Raw genomic sequence first — 22,287 nt, forward strand, 5'->3', positions numbered from 1 at the left:
ACGGCTCAACCTCTCTGACTGCTGAGATAGGCGCGGTACAAGGGATTAGGCAAGAGCAAGGTCGGATGTAGCAGAAGGTCAGGGCAGGCAGCAAGGATCGTAGTCAGGGGCAACGGCAAGAGGTCTGGAACACTGGCTTGGGATACACAAGGAACGCTTTCACTGGCACAATGGCAACAAGATCCGGCAAGGAAGTGAAGGGGAAGTGAGGTAATATAGGGAAGTGCGACTCCTGTTTGCTGGGGTTATAAATTTTTCTTTTTTTTTTTTTTTTTTTTTTTTTTTGTTTTGTTTTTTCCTTTTTCTTCCCTTTTTTTATTTTTTCCATTTGTGGGGGGGTCGGGGTGGCGGGTGGACAATCTCTTGAGGAGGGGATGGGATTTACTGTTGATCATATGAGTTTCTCATGTTCTATTTCCTCTCTCTCTCTCCTGCTTCCCCTATCCTTCTCTCCTTCGTAGGACCCTCCCTCCACCCCCTGTTCTTCCCCCTCCCGTCCCCCCTCTCTCTCCTTCCTCTCTCCTTCCTCTCTCCTTCCTTTTCTCTTCCTCCTTTTCCCCTTCCCCCCCCCCTCGGGTCTTTTTTTCTTTTCTTTTCTTTCTTCCTGTATTCTCCTCCACTTCTTCTCTCGGGTCCCAGTTGGACTAGTATTCTCCTACTGATTGATGTACATACTCAGGGTTCTCCACTGTTAGCATGTATGAGCAGGTTCTCCCCACTAGATGGAGCTGTTGCTCCACTGATGCTTATGCAACACTGGTATAAATATGTTTACTGTTTGATTTATTTACTGTTCCCCTACTTAGTTTGGGGTTTCATTTTGCCTCCAAGATACCTACCCGCGAGGTCGCCTATTAGTAGGGTTTTGTGTCTAACCACTTCAGTACTATGGTCTATATATGGTCCCACGCATCCCTGTCAGTATTTCTCACCCCGGCTGGGGCATGTATGTCTTCTCTGTCTTTACCTCTCCCCCTGCTGTTTTATGTGTTGTCTCTTCTTATGGCTGATATTAAGATAATGTCATGGAATGTTAGAGGAGCACGCACCCCGCGCAAGCGCACTATGATATTCTCCCATATTAGGAAGTATCAGCCTCATATTGTGGCACTGCAGGAGACACATCTTACTCCAGATAGAGCTGGTCAGTTTTCTAAACCCTGGGTCCAATGGTCCTTGCACTCCTATCACACGTCCTTCTCAAGGGGGGTTTCCCTACTGGTTAGTCGGAGAGTGAGGTGGGACCCGGTTACAGTACGTAAGGATTCACAGGGTCGTTTTATCTTTGTATACGCATTTTTAAATAATGTGCCTTTTGTCTTCTTATTCATATACAACCCTCCCCCCGCCTCTATGGATATACTCCATAAGGCGGTTACATTCGCAGCTAGTTATCCCTCTGCCCGTGTCCTCTGTATGGGGGACTTCAACATGGTACCGAATCCGTCCCTAGATCGTCATAGCCCCAGGGGGATCCCGGCGGGAGTTGGGGGTGGCCCTTTATCGCTGTTTTTGGAGGAGGTTGGATGGGTGGACATTTTTAGGGCCAGGTACCCTCAGGCTAGGCAATACTCTTGTCACACTCTGGGCAGAAATGCGCTGTCCAGGATTGACCTTGCATGTGGCAACTCGCTCCTTCTTCCCCAAGTTTCAGCGGTTTCCTATGAACCGCGGGCTATATCAGACCATTCCCCCCTAATGCTTGATGTCTCCATGGTAGATCCTGGTTCACCGCGGAGGTGGAAAATCCACCCTTTCTGGCTGGAACAGATAGGCCCCTGCGACCGTATTCCGGACCAGCTTCGAGTCTTTCTTGAGGCTAATTCCCCTGGGAGTTCCCCCACCCTGGTATGGGAGACACTGAAAGCGTATTTGAGGGGGTGTTTGCGCTCCACTATCTCCTTTCTCAAAAAGTCAGCGTCTAGGCGGGAGGAGGAGCTGGCTGGACGATGTGCGGAGTTGGAGGCCCGATACGTTGCGGACTCATCCGAGGCTAATAAGGTTGAATGGCTGTGTGCGGGGCGGCAATATATGTTGCACCTCTCAGAGAAGGCCAATAGAAAGCTGTTTTTCACAAAACAATTCTACTTTGAACATGGCAATCAATCTAGTAAGCTGTTAGCACATATAGTCAGGCAGAACTCTTCTGCCCCTGCGATTCTTAAGATAGTGGCCTCGGATGGGTCCGAGCTGTTGGGGGTTGCGGACATTGCGCGTTGCTTTGCCACATACTACTCTAATCTTTATTCTTCACAGGTGCAATATGGTGCTGAGGAGTTGGACACCTACCTGGACGGTATTGACTTTCCGGTACTATCGGATAGTGATCGGATGATGTTGGAGGCCCCCCTCTCCTTACTGGAGACTCAGGATGCCATGGGGGACATGACTAAAGGTAAATCTCCGGGCCCTGATGGCCTTCCACTGGAGATTTACTTGCGGTATTCCGACATGCTCCTTCCTTCCCTGCTTGCAATGTTTGAACGGGCATTTGAGGATGGTATTCTACCAGCCTCTATGTATGAGGCAACCATAGTTGTCCTCCTAAAACCTGATAAAAATCCTGTGGAGTGCGGTTCTTACAGACCCATTTCGCTGCTGAATCTGGATTATAAAGTGCTTACGAAAGTTTTAGCTAACCGATTGAACAAGGTAATCCTATCCATAATTCACCCAGATCAATCCGGCTTTATGCCTGGCAAATCCACATCCGATAACATCCGTAGGGTACAGGCGGCTGTCCAGGTGGGTAACGCTCTGGGGGGAGATTGGGCTTTGGCGTCGCTGGACGCCGCCAAGGCCTTTGATTCCGTGGAATGGGGTTATTTGCAGGCTACCCTTGTTAAATTTGGTTTTGGTCCTAATTTTAGAAAATGGGTGTCCCTCCTGTACAGATGCCCGCAGGCCCAGATCCTGGTGAATGGTGTGTGTTCCTCCCCATTTGCTCTCGGCCGGGGCACACGTCAGGGGTGTCCCTTGTCCCCGCTTCTGTTTGCAGTGGCAGTGGAGCCCCTCGCCCTCCGCATTCGGCAGGATCCTGGCTTCCGAGGTATGTCTACGGGGGGCCGGGAGGAGCGCATAGGCCTCTATGCCGATGATATGGTGTTATTCCTCTCTGACCCTACATTGATGCTACCCTATGTCATGACACTCATGGACCGATTTGGGTATTTCTCGGGTCTACTCATTAACTGGACTAAGTCTGCAGTGATGCCGCTTCTGTCTAGGGATTGGCCCCCGGTAATGAATGGCCTCCCGGTGGTTTCCTCATTTAAGTATTTGGGGGTGCACATTCACAGAGATCCTTTGCTTGACCTGTCCGCCAACATACTCACTCTACTTCCTTATGTTAAAGCGAAGTTCCGGGTGTGGACCACGCTCCCATTGTCGGTCGCTGGCCGTATCAATCTTATTAAACTCATTGTCTTACCTAAGTGCCTTTATGCGCTGGAGCATGCCTCAGTGCCTGTACCTAGACACTTCTTTGATTCTCTTCACTCCCTTCTTTCACCATTTATTTGGGGCCCCAATAGACCTAAAATTCGGCTAACCACGTTACAACGCCCCAAGTTGGCGGCGGGAATGTCACTCCCTGATTTTTATTTATATTATTTGGCCGGTCAACTTCGGTATATCAGGCACTGGATCTCTGGGGATGTGGTGCCGGACTCCGAACAGTCCCTAGCTAGGTCTGTCCCGATAATGTCCCTTAGGATGCTGCTAGATAGTCCTGTCATGGGTGGTAGAGCTTATCTCCAACTTCATAAGCTGGCTATAAAGGTGTGGCGGGCTGTTAAGGGGATATATGGATATACTGACATCGCTGAGGATACCCCTCTATGGCATAATCCTCAACTTCCTCAAGTGAGCGATGCTCTGGACCCAGTCTTCTGGCAGAACGCGGGGGTGCTCACCTTGGGGCATGTTTATCGTGACAATGTGCTCTGTTCATTTGCTCAGCTGCAATCCAGTCATGCTCTTCCCAGAAACAGTTTTTTTAAATACCTCCAGCTCCGACATGCCCTGAATGCCCAGTTCCCCATTGGGAGCCCATCGATATCAGCGTTTCCCCTCATCGGGGTTCTGAAGTCACAGGGTCCCAGGGGGCTGGTGTCCATCCTGTACACGCACCTTATTCAGGCCAAGAACTCCCGCAATCCAGTACCGGCGGTCCGGCATTGGGAATCCCATATCCCTAATTTGACTAAGGATGTATGGGAGGACATTTTTTCCTCCCACATGTTAGTGTCCCCGGCGGCGAATAATAAATTGATCCAATTGAACATTATACACTATAGTTATATCACTCCTTTAAGGCTCAATAGAATGGGTCGTTCAGACTCCGATGCTTGTCATCGTTGTAGCGCTGCCAGGGCAGACTTTTGGCATTTGATTTGGGCTTGCCCATATATCGCGGCTTTCTGGCATGCAGTGCTCACTTTTTTAGCTACTCTGGCTCAACCTTCCCTATCTCTTGATCCTTTGATCTGCCTTTTTGGTATCTTAGATGAAGAGATATGGACACATCACGTACGTACGTTTTTGCGGGAAACTCTGTTCTTGGCCAGGAAGGCTATTGCTCTTAAATGGATGGACCCCGGCTCTCCTACCCTGACTCAATGGAAGGCTATGGTAAATGCTACATTGCCTTTCTCACACATAGTGTACAAAAATAGGAAGTGCCCGGGTAAATTTTATTCTGTGTGGGGTGGTTGGTGTTCCTCTCCCTTGACTCAATGCTCGTATTCTGTGACCCCCTCTGGGACAGTGTAAGATACATTGATGCTATGCTTGCTATCTGTGGTCTCTACTAACCTTCGTTTCTCTTTCTGTGTACGTTTGTTGATTCTTTTTCTACCTCTTTGGATGCGTGGGTGCCTTTCGGGATTATTTATCATGGGTTATTTGATGGTACCACTAACTAGTGATAGTATTGGTGCTCCTCGCGGGATGGTATACGATTGCTAAATTTGGCGAATGTTCGCCTTCTTGTTCTATTTTGTTCTCAGTTTCCCTACCTCAGTTGGGTAGTGTTTTATGACTTCGACGTTTACCATGTGATGTAACCTGGAGTATCCTGTCGCTTACATTCTGTAAATTGATGTATGGTCTCATGACCCTTTTCTATGTACTGTGGATATGCTTCATGTTCACTTTAATGGGCCTGTGGTCTACAGTTATTTACTTTTCAATAAAACGAATTTAAAAAAAATATAGGGAAGTGCACAGGTGAACACACTAATTAAAACCAGGCGCCAATCAGTGGCGCACTGGCCCTTTAAATCACAGAGAGCCGGTGCGCGCGCACCCTAGGGAGCGGGGCCGCGTGCGCCGGGACAGCACAGACGGGGAACGAGTCTGGTAAGCGGGCCGGGATGCGCACCGAGAGCGGGCGCGTCCCGTATCGTGAATCGCATCCCGGCTAGGGACATTATCGCAGCGCTCCCGGTCAGCGGGTCTGACCGGGGCGCTGCGAACAGGAGAACGCTGCGAGCGCTCCGGGGAGGAGCGGGGACCCGGAGCACTCGGCATAACACTGTCATATTTGCCACAGCTAGGGTGGCCAACTCATGAGCCTGATGAAGGATTGTTTTTTTAGGTTTCTCACCTATTGAAAGTGTGAGGTTGAATCTGTTCCATCAGGATACACTCCCAACCAAACATCTATCTGTAGTCGGGCTTCTCTTCTGAACATTAGGAAATAGAATGAAAGCCCTGTAAATTCATGCCTTGTACAGTTATATGCGTGGACCATGGCTTCCACATGCTTACTCTAAGACCGCTTCTCAACTTGCTTGAGAGTCCGTAGCATGTCTAGGAGGGTCCTATTGAACCGTTTTAGCTGTGCATCACCCTCCAGATGATAAGGTGTGGTTCTGGACCTATGCACCTGCAACATGTCCATGTTTCTTGATTAACTTGCTCTCAAAGTCTCTACCTTGATCAGAGTGTATTGATTGGGTAGTCCATAGTGTATGAAATACTTCTGTCAAAGGACTTTGGCTAAAGTCACAGCCTTTTCATCTTTAGTGGGGAAGACTTGAGCATATCTGGTAAAGTGGTCCATTACCACCAGCACATTCCCAATCCCTGTTGTATAGTTCTCAATGCAGAGATAGTCCATGCACACAAGATCCAGGGTTCCCATACTTTTCAGATGACCCATAAGGGAAGCTCTCACAGGCAGGGTCTTCCTCTGGATACACCTTCTGCAGGTCTTTAAATGTGAGGCCAATAGAACCGATCTTGTACTAGGCCATAAGTCTTGTCCACCCTGCCCATGTTGATCGTGGAGGGCTCTCAGGATCATGCCACTGTATTTGTGTGGTAGTACCAATTTTTTCTGCCAGGGTAATCATGATACTACCTGACCCTATGGAGGACTCCATCTTCCAGATGTAGTCGGCACCATTCTCTGTGGTATAGCTCTCTCTGACTCACAAGGAGAAAAGTCAGCAATTTAGAATTTTTTGTCTTCATTGCCCTTAGAACTGTCCCAATATACCAGTCCTGTACTTGAGCCTTCCTATTGTCTTCTGTGGTTATACTGGACCACTGTTGAAGCATGACTGGAGCATAGAACACCTCGGGCACTGCTTCTGGGGAGTGACTAATGGAGTCTATACCTCTTAGCTCAGAAAATTCCTCTTGACTTCTGGACACCACATACTTTTGACAAAAGGCTCCCACCCCCGGCCCAGGGATCTCTTCCCACTTCTCTTCTTCTTGGTGAGGAGGGAGTCTAGGTCTGCGGGACGGGGCATCTGCACTCACATTCTTGGGCTTGTATTTCACGCTGAAACTGTAATTTGACAAGGCAGCCAACCACCTATGTCCTGTGGCATCCAGCTTGGCTGTAGCCTGAATGTAGGTGAGTGGATTGTTATCAGTCCTCACTTAGGCTGGGTTCACACCACATTTTGTTAAATACGGTTCCCGTATACGGCTGGGAGGAGAGGGCGGGGCTTAATTGCGGCGCCAGCACTCAGCCGTATTCGGGAACCATATTTAATGTATGTCTATGAGCCGACCGGAGTGAACCGCAGCTTCTGGTCGGCTTAAATTTCGGCCGTATGCGGTTTCCCGACCGCAGGCAAAAACGTGGTCGACCGCATTTTTGCCTACGGTCGGGAAACCGCATACGGCCGAAAACAAAGCCGTCCGGAGGCTGCGGTTCACTCCGGTCGGCTCATAGACATACATTAAATACGGTTCCAGAAAACGGCTGAGTGCGGGCGCCGCGATTAAGCCCCGCCCCCCTCATCCCAGCCGTATACGGGAACCGTATTTAACAAAATGTGGTGTGAACCCAGCCTTATCCATGCTTGCCCTCTTTTGCAGCTTATCCACAATGGCCCACTTGAGTGCCAGATATTCTAATTTATGGACTGGATAGTTCTTCTTGGCACTCGTAAGACTTCTTATGTAAGCCACTGGTCTTAATCCTTCTTGATAACTGGTGTAATACACCCCCTAGGCCTTCCATACTGGCATCCACATGGAGGATATATGGTTTCTCAGGGTCTTCATACGCCAAGACAGGAGCTTCTGTAAGCTTCTTTTTAAATGTCAGAAAGGCCTTTTCACATCCTGAAGTCCATTTCTCTCCAAAGGGATCTTTAGGACATGGCACCTTAGCAACTTCTACATCAGAGGTAATCTTTAGCAGGTCATGTAACTCTCGAGCAATTTTTAAGTAGTCTTTCACGAACCTTCGGTAGTAACCACAGAATATTATTGGGTCTTGAACAATTCAACACTGCTTCAATCTTAGCAGTGGATATAGAAAGTGGGAGAAAAAAATGGAGGACAGTGCCTCGTGTAATTCCATGTGAAAAAAGGGTCCCCAATGGCCCTGGGGTGGTATTGTGCTCACCTTAGGTGAAACTTGGGTTCATGCATTTAACCCCTTCATGTTGGGGAACAGACGTGTGAGCTGGATCTGCATCTTGCAGGTTCAGGGCCGATGTCCTCCGAGGGTTCGGCAAATCATGAAGTGAAGCGAGGCAGAAAAAAACTTTGCGGTGGCGCTGCTTGTCTAAGGTCAATTTCCCAAAAGGTCCAGAGGTATAAAAGTATCAATTATTTATTTGCGAGAAAAGGCTGTCTGATGTGACAGTATCAGACACAGGTTTAAATACAGCTGTATTTGGTGCCAAAAAAGGTCAAAGGTCACATTGGTGGCTGTTTGTGTACAAGAACATGGGTAACATAGAGCTTTTACAAAACATTTAATGAAGATAACATGTAGGGTGATATAAAACAATTGAGAAAGCACACATATATAGTAAGATAAAATAAAGGAGAACTTTTTCCTTAGTAGTTAGGTGGGATTTTTTTCACCATCGATGTAAAGATAGCGGAACGAGGCTTGGATCCGCTGTGATGAAGACGAGGCTTGGATCATCTAACGTAAATGGTTTGGTTTGAAAGTGCCCGCTTATCCATTTACAAAAAGACCGACCAATAGGATTTTGAGCAATGAATGGCGTCACGCGCTGGAGTGCAGGAGAAATGGTCACCAAAGAATCTAGGCCCATAATGATACTATCTGTGGTCATATCTGAATATTAACACAAAAAAAATAAACCACATGATGTTGATTAATGTCAATTAGTACAAACTTTATTGATTAAAAAACGAAAAAATCAAGAACAAAATAAATAAGTACAAACACACACATATAAATGTGTGCTCAGGCACGGCTAATAGCACAAGTAGAAAAAGGGAGGGATGTCCACAAAAGTAAATGGATGGTAGGGTACAACATCACAGATATATAGATGTAGGGGTATATAGCATAAAGGAAAAAGCAAACATAAATAGCATGAAGAAGAAAGGCTGCCTTCCTACAGTTAGTAAAAGCGATGGAAGGAATGAACTGCACACCTAATGGAGAGACATCTCACCTCCAGCCCCTGTCATTTTCCTTTGGTATGAAAAACACCTTTTGATTGGCCGTACGTCCGCTCCATGAGCTTTCTGATTGGCTGCCCCTAAAAACCACATGACTATATATATGTAGGATTTCTCCTGCACTTCAGCAAGTGATGTAATTCCTTGCTCAAGATCCTATTAGTCGCTCTTTTTGTGAATGGATAAGCGGGCACTTTCAAACCAAATCATTCACATTAGATGACCCAAGCCTCGTCTTCATCACAGCGGATCCAAGCCTCGTTCCGCTAACTTCACATCGATGGTGAAAAAAATCCCACCTAACTACTACGGACAAAGTTCTCCTTCATTTTATTTTATTTTATCTTACTATATGTGTGCTAGTTTTATATCATACTACATGTTATTTTCATTAAATGTCCTATAAAAGCTCTCTGTTACCCACCCATGTGACGTCTATACCGATGGCCACCAATGTGACCTTTGACCTTTTTTTGGTGCCAAATACAACTGTATTTAAACCTGTGTCTGATACTGTCACATCAGACAGCCTTTTCTTGCAATTGAAAAAGGGAGAAGTTGCTCCCGAAACGCGTCTTGCACTCATACTTGTCCTAAGTATTGTTGTGTAAATAAAATTGATACTTTCTTACCTCTGGACCTTTTGTGAAATTGACCTAAGACGAGCAGCGCCACCGCAAAGTTTCTTTCTGCCTCGATTCACTTCAATCTTAGCGGGATCTGTGGCTACTCCTTCAGCAGAGAATATGTGCCCTACATATGTGACAGAGTTCTGGGCAAATTGGCATTTGTCCACTGATAGCATCAGGCCCTCTGCTTGAAGTCGATCCAACACCTTCAGCAATCTTTGGTCATGCTCCTCTGGTGTCTTCCAGAACAAAGTTAGGTCATCCAGATACACTAGACACTCTTTAAGATTCATATCCCATTCATTCCGGTGTTTAGCTGGGGAATAGTTATAGTCACTTATGCTTCCCTCCACAAGCTGGGCTTGAGACCCCACGTACCATAACTGAAACTCTCCAGCAGGTTCCATGGAAATGGGCTTCAAATGTCGTTCATAGAAGTAGTTGATGATAGATGTTGGTGACTTGAGACCCTGTATCTAGCAACAGTGAAGCATGAATTCATTCTACTTGCAAGTGTATCAAGTACCAATATTGGCCCCCATGGATAGACTGTGCGTAGGCCTGTTCCTTCTTCGCTTGTAAAACCTGGTCTTTTGGGTCTCCTCAAGCTGCCTCCAAGGAATTCGCAGGGCACTCCGGCTGGAAATGCCCTGATATTCCACGTTTAAAACAGTCCCCTCGGCGGGGTGCATCTTTATGAAACAATCTTCTCGGGATCTTTCTGTGTTGCCCCCCACTTCCAGGGCTAAAATGTGTTTCCTCTGCTGGTGATTTGCATAAGAGCTCCAATTCAGCCACCCTCTTCCTAAGGGCTGACAGTTCTGTATCCTATTTCTCTTTTTGTAGAGGAGTTGGACAAGGATTGGGAATAACTTACTGTATCATAATCTTTTGGTCCTAACACAAAGGGTTTTTGTGGTGAGACCCTTTCTTTCCTATCAGGAGGAGTGTACACTAAGGAGCATCCTTCATCTGTAGCTCCCCTGCTACGAGCAGACTAAGCAGGACACAAGGGCGCATCCGCATTGTCAAATACTCTGCAGATGCGCTACATGTGATCCTACCCTAAAAGTGTTTTCTGCCTAGTGCATTCTATGCCAAGAACTTAGTATATATAAAGGACCCAATGTACTTTTTAAAACCATCCTTGAGGAGATTTGAATATATCCATCAGGAGAATGTAATAGTCATAATGGTAAAGTTATCTCTTCTCGCTTCATACAGCGTACAGTGTTATTATATTGAATATTCTCCCTCCTCCCCTGTCTTGTTTAGTGATACAGACTGTAATATAGAACCTATAACAGTTCATAATATTATATGACTTATATTATATTTACCTCTTCATTTCAGGTGAATATCTATCTATCCTCCCCTGTCTAATGAATATAGTGTTGCAGACTAATATAGAAACTATAGCAGTACATAATATTATAGTAGGTATATTTAGCTCATCCTGGCCAGTGAATATTCAGCCAGTCCCCCATTAACATATTTACTGCAGTAAATGGTGTACTGTTACAAACGACTGATAGACAAGTGTAGCAGGAGTATGCTACAGTCTATTTGTCTGTATATTCACTGTGTGTGAGGAGAACTGAAGAGAGCATGCCTGACCATAAGAAGAAACAAGAGAACATCGATCCTATATTAGTAGGGCTGCCTAATATAAATGGTTGATCTCTCATAATAACGTACATTTTCAAATATGTTTTTTTTTTTTTTTCTCTTTTTGTAATGCACAAGTTTAGATCTATTTATCACCATGGTAAAATTCCCTTAACTATATTTTTTTCAGTATCATATGAGGAATTTTGGGGGAAAAATACTCCTGATTTTGTTTTGGAACATGAGGCTGTTAAAGGGGTACTCCGATGGAAAACATATATTATTATATTTTTTTTTCAATCAACTGGTGCCAGAAAGTTAAACAGGTTTGTAAATTACTTTTATTTAAAAAAAAAACTGAATCCTTCTAGAACTTATCAGCTGCTTTATGCTCCAAAGGAAATTCTTTTCTTTTTTGAATTTCCTTTCTGTCTGACCACAGTGCTCTCTGGTGACACCTCTGTCCGTATAAGGAACTTTACAGAGCAGGAGAGGTTTGCTATGGGGATTTGCTCCTGCTCTGGACAGTTCCTGACAGGGACAGAGGTGTCAGCAGAGAGCACTGGGGTCAGACAGAAAGGAAATTCAAAAAGAAAAGAACTTCCTCTGTAGTATACAGCAGCTGATAACTACTAGAAGGATTACGATTTTTAAATAGAAGTAATTTACAAATCTGTATAACTTTCTGGCACCAGTTGATTTAAAAAAAAAAATAATATGATCTACAAAAACTATACCTAACTTTTCAGAAAACATGGGGAAAAAAATATGACATATTATTATAAATTATACATGTAAGCTATTACTCTTCTATGCAAATGCTGGGCAAGTTGTACATATAAAATTTAGTTCACATGATCCAAACAAAATCTAAATCCTAATGTTTGCAATCTGAAAGAGACTATGTTTGCCCACATGTTAACTGCTCTGCCTCTGAGCATCACTCAGGTGTAATAGAATTGATGAAACCATATAACAGAATTTATGGAACCTTCATGAATACATTTTATTTGAATATATTTGGTTATGTTTTTGTTTATTCCCACAGCAGATGTTTAATTTACAAACCAGGCAATTACTACAGCTCTTCCAAACAAATAAGAGCAGATTAGTCAAACGTTCACATCAGCTTTTATGTTTATCATTAGTTTTATGATGTATCATGAATATTCAGTGTTTTAGGAAACTACACTTTTGCTACCTGAAAACCTCAAATTGATACTTTGCTGTCCTGACCTCTTTAGAGGAGCCTAAAATGATTTTTTCCCTTCTGTTAGTTAAGGATGTGAACTGGCAAAGTGGAATTGATAATTTTGCCATTTACGTGAATTAACATGGGTCAAGGAAACATCATAATTAAATTCACGGAATTCTGTTATAGTTGCAAAGTTTTCCATAAAAACATACAATTAGTTAACTTAGTTTATGTATAATTATATTACTTTTTCAACTTCCTTTTACAATATTTTTTTTAAAGCGCTATTTTCTTCTTCTTGGAGTGACTATGTACTACAAATCTTTTAATTCAAAAAAGTATTTAACTGAGGTCTTTATCTGAGGGATGATACGGTTGGATGATTTTTAAACCATGGTTCAATGGCATTTGTTGTTGGAGAATCCTAAACTCATAAACATGTCTGAATTGGTTGCCCTGAGATCAGTGCAGCAGCTCCAGATAAAAGTTCTATAAAAGTAGATTTCTGGACTAATCATCCATGGGCAGGGATGTGGCAAATAATTAGGCTAAGTTTATAATATGGTTAAATTTGCACACTGTGAAATGTACTTACATGCTGGCCCTCATTTACTAAGAGTGGAGTTTAGTTTTCTTTGTGTGTTTTTGTTTCTGGTATTTTTCCATGGTATTTTCTTTTGTATCTAGTGTTGGGTGCGAATATTCGCAATTAAAAATTTTTAACGCAAATATCTCAACAACATCCCTAGCAACCAATAGTAAAGTTGCCCACCCCCTCACTGTTTTCTTCCTTGAATACGCGAATATGCGAATATTTGCATATGCGAATATTCGCATATGCAAATATAAAGAAAGCACAAAATTCGTGAATATAGGATGAATATTTGTCTATATATTCATGAAATATCGCGAATTCTAATATGGGCAATTCCGCTCATCACTAATTGTATCTTGTATTTGGCGATTTTCCCTACGATTTGTAAATTACTTCTATTAAAAAATCTTAATCCTTCCAGTACTTATCAGCTGCTGTATGATCCATAGGAATTTGTTTTCTTTTTGAATTTCCTTTCTGTCTGACCACAGTGCTTTCTGTTGACTCCTCTGTCCATATCAGGAACTGTATGGGAATTTGCTTCTACTCTGGACAGTTCCTAAAATGAACAGGGTGGAGGTGTCAGCAGAGAAGACTGTGGTCAGACAAAGGAAATTCAAAAAGAAAGAACTTCCTGTACAGAATATAACAGCTGATAAGTACTGTAAGGATTAAGATTTCTAAATAGAAGTTATTTACAAAAGTGTTTAACTTTCTGGCACCAGTTTATTTAGAATTTTTTTTCCAGTGGAGTACCCCTTTAAGGACCAGGCCAATTTTATTTTTGCTATTTCATTTTTTCCTCCTTACCTTCTAAAAATATTAACTCTTTTATGTTACCATCCACAGACCCATATGAGGGCTTGTTTTTTGTGTCAACAATTTTACTTTGTAATGACATCACTTATATTTATTTTATGTAAAATGTACAGCACAACCAAAAAAATATTGTTTGTGGGAAAATTGAAAAGAAAAATGCAATTTAGCAAATTTTGGAAGGTTTTGTTTTCATGCTGTACACTTTACAGTAAAAAATGACATGTTTTCTTTATTCTGTGGGTCAATATGATTAAAATGATACCCATGTTATATGCTTTTCTATAATTGTACCATTTAAAAGAATTTCAAACTATTTTAACACAATTGGTATGTTTGAAATTGCCCTATGTTGACCACCTATAACTTTCTCATTTTTCTGTATAGGGGGCATTATGAGGGCTGATTTTTTGTTCCATGATCTTTAGTATTTATCAATATTACTCTTGCTTGCGTTTAACTTTTTATTAACATTTTATAAACATTTTTAGGAATAAAATGTGACAAAAAATCAGCAATTTTTGACTTTTTTTTTCCGTTTACACCATTCACCGCACAGGATAATTGACAATATCTTTTGATATTTCAGACTTTTACGCCTGCGGCAATACCATATATGTTTATAATTTTTTTTACGCTTTTTTGAGGGTAAAATGGAAAAAAACGGGTGATTGACATTTTTATTGGGGGAGGAGATTTTTCAAATAATTTCACTTTTTTTTTTTGTACATTTTTTTTTAAGCTTTAATAGTCCACATAGGGGACTATTTATAGCAATCATTTGATTGCTAATACTGTTCAGTGCTTTGCGTAGGGCATAGCACTGATCAGAGTTATCGGCTATCTTTGACCAGAGCAGAAGACCCCTAGAGATGGCCATAGGCAGGTGAGGGGACCTCTGGCCGCCATGCTGGATGATCGAATCCTTGCAGCGCTGGGGGCGATCTGATCATCCATTCAAAGTATCGCACTACTGCAGATGTTGTGATCTGTATTGATCACACATCTGAGTGGTTAATGGCTGACAACCGTGCGATCGCGGATTTCTGCCATAACCAGCGGGTCCCTGGCTGCTGATAGCAGCCGGGACCTGCTGCCCAAGACGTGAACACCGGTAAATGTACGTCATGGTGCATTAAGTACCACGGCACCATGACGTACATTTACATCATGGCTGCCAGGAGCATCAGATCATCGATCAGACAGTGAGGAGGCAGGAAAAAGCCCTCCTGCCATCCTTTCAGCTGATCGGAACATTGCGGTTTCACCGCAGTGGTCCCCATCAGCACTGCTGAGCAGCTAGGACATGTTTTTTTTTACATTTTAGATGCCGCAATTAAGGGCTTAATGCTGGGCATTACCGTGATGTGCTCCTGAGCGTGCATCATAGGAGGGGAGCGGGACAAGGGCGTACAGGTACGCCTTTTGTCCTCAAGAGGTTACACTTTAAACACTAGGATCAAGTCAAATGGTACAAGACAACATATTTCATTAAATGGGTGAAAAAGCTAAAAAAGTTGGCAATAAAAAAGTTAGGTGATGAGTGGTGGCTATTTTTTTTTCTTGAACATAGGAAAATTTTAAAATGAGAATTTATTCATTGTTAGACTTCACAAGCATAAAGATAGTGCTGGAATTAAAACCTGTTATAGAACACCTGTGTAGAGCCATATCAGTTGCAGACACACTGGATATTGCACAAAGTGGGCCAGCTTTAACAAATTGGGGCATATGGTATGATAAATTTATACAGGATTTCATCCAATTCAATAGTTTCTGCAGTGAAAAAAGAAGTTGCACTGTAAGGTGGATAGGAATACATTAAAAGATGAATAGCCTCTGCAAAATGTAAACACACAGACACAGGGGGCGTAGGAAGCCCCCCAAATCTGGGGGGAATGCATTGTAACTGGGTGTGGCTTTGAAAAAAGGTGGAGCCATAAAAGGGAGGGACTAAAAGGGGTGGGGTCACTTAATTTTGCATGACAATACAGGTTCCTCATCACAGGTACCTCAGGGAGCAGTGAATTCAAGGGATAGGGATCTGTCAGGACTGTAGGAGGTAGGCTGTGTGTGTGAGGTCAGGACGAGGGGTTAGTGTAGGCACCATTGACACCTTGAAGAAACATGGTGTACATGTATGCCATGTTAGCAGTCTGAATGTATGAAGTGCGCTTACAAGCTGAGCTCTCTTCATTTATTGCTAATGCCAGACATCAGTGATGATGTTCATCCCCTAATAAAAGTGTAAACAAAAATAAACATTTTTGATATCGCCGCATGTGGAAATGACTGAACTATTAAAATATAACTAATGAAACTGCATGGTAAATGGTGTAAACATAAAAATAAAATACCCAGAACTAAAGAAAAACAAGGGGTCCGGTACTGCAGTCAAAACTAACGGTTTATAACGGAGATTGACACCTGTACTGACACATGGGGGGCTGTCCCGAAGGTGCACTCCAATATAGAAACGCAACAGCATACAATTCAGAAGAAAAGAATGGAAGCACTCACCCGGGTCTTTAACCCCTTAAGGACGCAGGACGTAAATGTACGTCCTGGTGCGGTGGTAATTAACGCACCAGGACGTACATTTACGTCCTGTGCATAACCGCGGGCATCGGAGCGATGCCCGTGTCTTGCGCGGCTGATCCCGGCTGCTGATCGCAGCCAGGGACCTGCTGGCAATGGCCGACGCCCGCGATCTCGCAGGCGTCCGCCATTAACCCCTCAGGTGCCGGGATCAATACAGATCCCGGCATCTGCGGCAGTGCGCGATTTGAATGAATGATTGGATCGCCCGCAGTGCTGCTGCGGGGATCCGATCATTCAGAACGCCGCACGGAGGTCCCCTCACCTTCCTCCGTCCGGCTCCCGGTGTCTCCTGCTCTGGTCTGAGATCGATCAGACGAGAGCAGAAGATAGCCGATAACACTGATCTGTTCTATGTCCTATATATAGAACAGATCAGTATTAGCAATCATGGCATTGCTATGAATAGTCCCCTATGGGGACTATTCAAGTGTAAAAAAAATGTAAAAAAATGTAAAAGTAAAAAAAAATTGAAAAATCCCCTCCCCCAATAAAAAAGTAAAACGTCCGTTTTTTCCTATTTTACCCCCAAAAAGCGTAAAAAATTAATTTTATAGAAATATTTGGTTTTGCCACGTGCGTAAATGTCCGAACTATTAAAATAAAATGTTAATGATTCCGTACGGTAAACGGCGTGAACGGAAAAAAAAAAGTCCAAAATTGCTACTTTTTTAATACATTTTATTTTAAAAAAATTCTTAAAAATGTATTAAAAGTTTTTTATATGCAAATGTGTTATCAAAAAAAAAGTACAGATCATGGCGCAAAAAATGAGCCCCCATACCGCCGCTTATACGGAAAAATAAAAAAGTTAGAGGTCATCAAAATAAAGGGATTATAAACGTACTAATTTGGTTAAAAAGTTTGTGATTTTTTTAAGCACAACAATAATATAAAAGTATGTAATAATGGGTATCATTTTAATCGTATTGACCCTCAGAATAAAGGACACATGTCATTTTTACCATAAATTGTACGGCGTGAAAACGAAACCTTCCAAAATTAGCAAAATTGCGTTTTTTGTTTTAATTTCCCCACAAAAATAGTGTTTTTTGGTTGCGCCATACATTTTATGATATAATGAGTTATGTCACTACAAAGGACAACTGGTCACGCAAAAAACACGCCCTCATACTAGTCTGTGGATGAAAATATAAAAGAGTTATGATTTTTAGAAGGCGAGGAGGAAAAAATGAAAACGAAAAATTTAATTGTCTGAGTCCTTAAGGCCAAAATGGGCTGAGTCCTTAACCCCTTAAGGACCAAGGACGTACCGGTACGTCCTTGGTCCTGCTCTTCTGATATAACGCGGGGTTACACAGTAACCCCGCGTCATATCATGGCGGGCCCGGCGTCATAGTGAAGCCGGGACCCGCCTCTAATAGCGCGCAGCGCCGATCGCGGCGCCGCGCGCTATTAACCCTTTAGCCGCACGCTCAAAGCTGAGCCGCGCGGCTAAAAGTAAAAGTTCCCGGCTAGCTCAGTCGGGCTGTTCGGGATAGCCGCGGCTAATCGCGGCATCCCGAACAGCTGACAGGACAGCGGGAGGGCCCCTTCCTGCCTCCTCGCTGTCCGATCGCCGAATGACTGCTCAGTGCCTGAGATCCAGGCATGAGCAGTCATCCGGCAGAATCGTTGATCACTGGTTTCTTATGAGAAACCAGTGATCAACATAGAAGATCAGTGTGTGCAGTGTTATAGGTCCCTATGGGACCTATAACACTGCAAAAAAAAAGTGAAAAAAAAAAGTGAATAAAGATCATTTAACTCCTCCAATATTAAAAGTTTGAATCACCCCCCTTTTCCAATAAAAAAAAAAACACAGTGTAAATAAAAATAAAAATAAACATATGTGGTATCAGCGCGTGCGGAAATGTCCGAATTATAAAAATATATCATTAATTAAACCGCTCGGTCAATGGCGTGCGCGCAAAAAAATTCCAAAGTCCAAACTAGTGCATTTTTGGTCACTTTTTATATCATTTAAAAATGAATAAAAAGTGATCAATAAGTCCTATCAATACAAAAATAGTACCGTTAAAAACTTCAGATCACGGCGCAAAAAATGAGCGCTCATACCGCCCCATACACGGAAAAATAAAAAAGTTATAGGGGTCAGAAGATGACAATTTTAAACGTATTAATTTTCCTGCATGTAGTTATGATTTTTTCCAGAAGTCCGACAAAATCAAACCTATATAAGTAGGGTATCATTTTAATCGTATGGACCTACATAATACATATCAGGTGTCATTTTTACCGAAAAATGTACTACGTAGAAACGGAAGCCCCCAAAAGTTACAAAACAGCGTTTTTTTTTAATTTTGTCGCACAATGATTTTTTTTCCCGCTTCACCATAGATTTTTGGGCAAAATGACTGACGTCATTACAAAGTAGAATTGGTGGCGCAAAAAATAAGCCATCATATGGATTTTTAGGTGTAAATTTGAAAGAGTTATGATTTTTTAAAGGCCAGGAGCAAAAAACGAAAATGCAAAAACGGAAAAACCTCCGGTCCTTAAGGGGTTAAAGGGTTAAAGGGGGTACTCCGGCGGTCAACGTGTTTTCCGTTTTTGACGTACCCTATTTGTTTTGTTTCATTTCTATTCTTGTTGTTTAGCCTATTCTATTTCTGTTCTTTGTTGTCTTTTTATCCCCCCCCCCTTTGTTTTCCTATTTTGCCTTTATTTCCTGTTTCTTGCTGTGCTGAAAACTACAAATCCCAGTATGCCACATGCCTTACTGGTTTGGGGCGGCTCCTTTTTTTTTTTGTTCCGCCCTTTACCCACCCTACTATTTTCTCGGGTCGGCCCCCCTTATACACAGCACACTAATATAATCAGCCCTTGTTGGGATACACTGGCATACACATGCAAAAGGGACTACAACTCCCAGCATGTGTCATTCAGGAGTCTTTAGTCTGTGGTATAACACCAGCATGCTGCCTCTGTAGTCTCCTGGGGGTTGTAGTTCACCGCACCTCTATAGGGCATATACCAGTGTTTCCCAACCAGGGAGCCTCTAGGTGTTGCAAAACTACTACTACCAGCATGCTTGGACAGCCAAAAGCTGTCCAGGCATGCTGGGAGTTGTAGTTTTGATACAGCTGAAGACAGCCTGGTTGGGAAACAATGCACTTTGTTTGTAATATACTGAATTGGCTACAAAAGTGTTTCCCAATCAGTGTGCCTCCAGCTGTTGCAAAACTACAACTCCCAGCATGCCTAAAGGCTGTCAGGGCATGCTGGAAGTTGTAGTTTTACAACAGCTGGAGGCACACTGGTTGGGAAACACTGGTGTAACATGATGTATATGCTGAATAGGCTAGGACAGTGTTTCCCAACTAGTGTGCCTCCAGCTGTTGCAAAACTACAACTCCCTGCATGCCCAAAGTCTGTAAGGGCATGCTGGGAGTTGTAGTTTTGCAACAGTTGGAGGCACACAGGTTTGTAAACACTAGCATACACACACATAACAGGGACTACAACTCCCGTAATGTGTCATTCAGGAGTCCCCCCCCCCCCTTCACACACAGAAATCATCCCCAGTCCAAGATTTATTCCTCCGCAGTCTATACATCCCCAGTCCGTGCACTTTGTTATCCTCCCCTTCAGATAACACTATTATCTTCTCTGTCTTCTTTCAGTGCAGACCTGCATCCTCAGAAGACAGAACAGGGGGAGGGGAGATGAGGAGCTGTGTATGCCCTCTCTCTCCCCCTTCTCTGGCTTCTTTCTCTCATGCAGACCTGCATCCTCTGGGAGAGGGAGATGAGGTGGCGTGGCTTCTTTCTCTCATGTAGACCTGTGTCCTCCGGGAGGGGGAGATGAGGGGGCGTGGCTTCTTTCTCTCATGCAGACCTGCGTCCTCCGGGAGGGGGAGATGAGGGGGCTTGGCTTCTTTCTCTCATGTAGACCTGCGTCCTACGGGAGGGGGAGATGAGGTGGCGTGGCTTCTTTCTCTCATGCATACCTGCGTCCTCCTGGAGGGGGAGATGAGGGGGCATGGCTTCTTTCTCTCATGTAGACCTGTGTCCTCCGGGAGGGGGAGATGAGGGGGCGTGGCTTCTTTCTCTCATGCAGACCTGCGTCCTCCGGGAGGGGGAGATGAGGGGGCTTGGCTTCTTTCTCTCATGTAGACCTGCGTCCTACGGGAGGGGGAGATGAGGTGGCGTGGCTTCTTTCTCTCATGCAGACCTGCGTCCTCCGGGAGGGGGAGATGAGGGGGCTTGGCTTCTTTCTCTCATGTAGACCTGCGTCCTACGGGAGGGGGAGATGAGGTGGCGTGGCTTCTTTCTCTCATGTAGACCTGTGTCCTCCGGGAGGGGGAGATGAGGGGGCGTGGCTTATTTCTCTCATGCAGACCTGCGTCCTCCGGGAGGGGGAGATGAGGGGGCTTGGCTTCTTTCTCTCATGTAGACCTGCGTCCTACGGGAGGGGGAGATGAGGGGGCGTGGCTTCTTTCTCTCATGTAGACCTGCGTCCTACGGGAGGGGGAGATGAGGTGGCGTGGCTTCTTTCTCTCATGCAGACCTGCGTCCTCCGGGAGGGGGAGATGAGGGGGCATGGCTTCTTTCTCTCATGTAGACCTGCGTCCTATGGGAGGGGGAGATGAGGGGGCATGGCTTCTTTCTCTCATGCAGACCTGCATCCTCTGGGAGGGGGAGATGAGGGGCGTGGCTTCTTTCTCTCATGCAGACCTGCGTCCTCCGGGAGGGGGAGATGAGGGGGCGTGGCTTCTTTCTCTCATGTAGACCTGCGTCCTACAGGAGGGGGAGATGAGGTGGCGTGGCTTCTTTCTCTCATGCATACCTGCGTCCTCCTGGAGGGGGAGATGAGGGGGCATGGCTTCTTTCTCTCATGTAGACCTGCGTCCTCTGGGAGGGGGAGATGAGGGGGCATGGCTTCTTTCTCTCATGTACACCTGCGTCCTACGGGAGGGGAAGATGAGGGGGCGTGGCTTCTTTCTCTCATGCAGACATGCGTCCTCCAGGAGGGGAGGTGAGGGACGTGGCTTCTTTCTCTCATGCAGACCTGCGTCCTCTGGGCTCTGAAAGAACAGAGAGAGAAAAAGCCCTGACGTGTTGTCCACAGCCTAATCCTAACATGGCCGACGCTGTGGACAACAGTAAGAGATCCAACACAGAACTACAGAACTTCCTAGCCCAAAAACAGGTAAGAAAAAAAGACACATGCTACACAAACATATAATACATGTCAATTGCAAAAAACATGAACATTAAAAGAAGATGCAATATAGCCAAAAATCTTAACCACTGGAGTACCCCTTTAACTTGCAGCAATCTTTATTCCAAAGTCATAACAGTGATTGAGCGGGTAGACGCAGAGGAGCAGCCTCACAGCGACAGAACTGTTTCCTACGCTTCAAGCGCACTTCCTTGGGCTGCCGATCTAAGCCGCAGGTGCGTATTAAATAGACAATCACAAGGTTACTATGGTGAAGTCTAAACAAATACAGACAACGGTGCAGAACGAAAAACTAACCAATCATAAAAATGGACTTAGGTCATTGCGATCATTCAGACCAGTCGGCTCTAGGGCCTCTAGTCTGAGGATCCAACGTGCCTCACATTGGAGAAGCATTTTATGGCGTCACCTCCATTTTTCGGGCACTCAATTTTTTCCAGACCGGCAAATTTCAATACTGATCCGTTCCTTCAGTGAACTTTGTTTATGTGTGTAATGAGCCTGTTAGCACCTTTTCCAGTGTGAATGGACTGCAGGTGCTCTCTAACGCGTATGAACAGGCTCCTAATCATCTTTCCCACATAAACAAACTCACAGGGGAAGAAGATCAGTATATAGACAACGTATGTAGTCCTACATGTAATGAGTTGCTGTACTACATGCTGAATGCCTCCATCTGAAAAGGATCTATTTGCCAAGTCTGAGTACAGAAAGAGCAATGT

This window comes from Hyla sarda, chromosome 3 (assembly GCF_029499605.1).
Source record: "Hyla sarda isolate aHylSar1 chromosome 3, aHylSar1.hap1, whole genome shotgun sequence".
NCBI lineage: Eukaryota > Metazoa > Chordata > Amphibia > Anura > Hylidae > Hyla > Hyla sarda.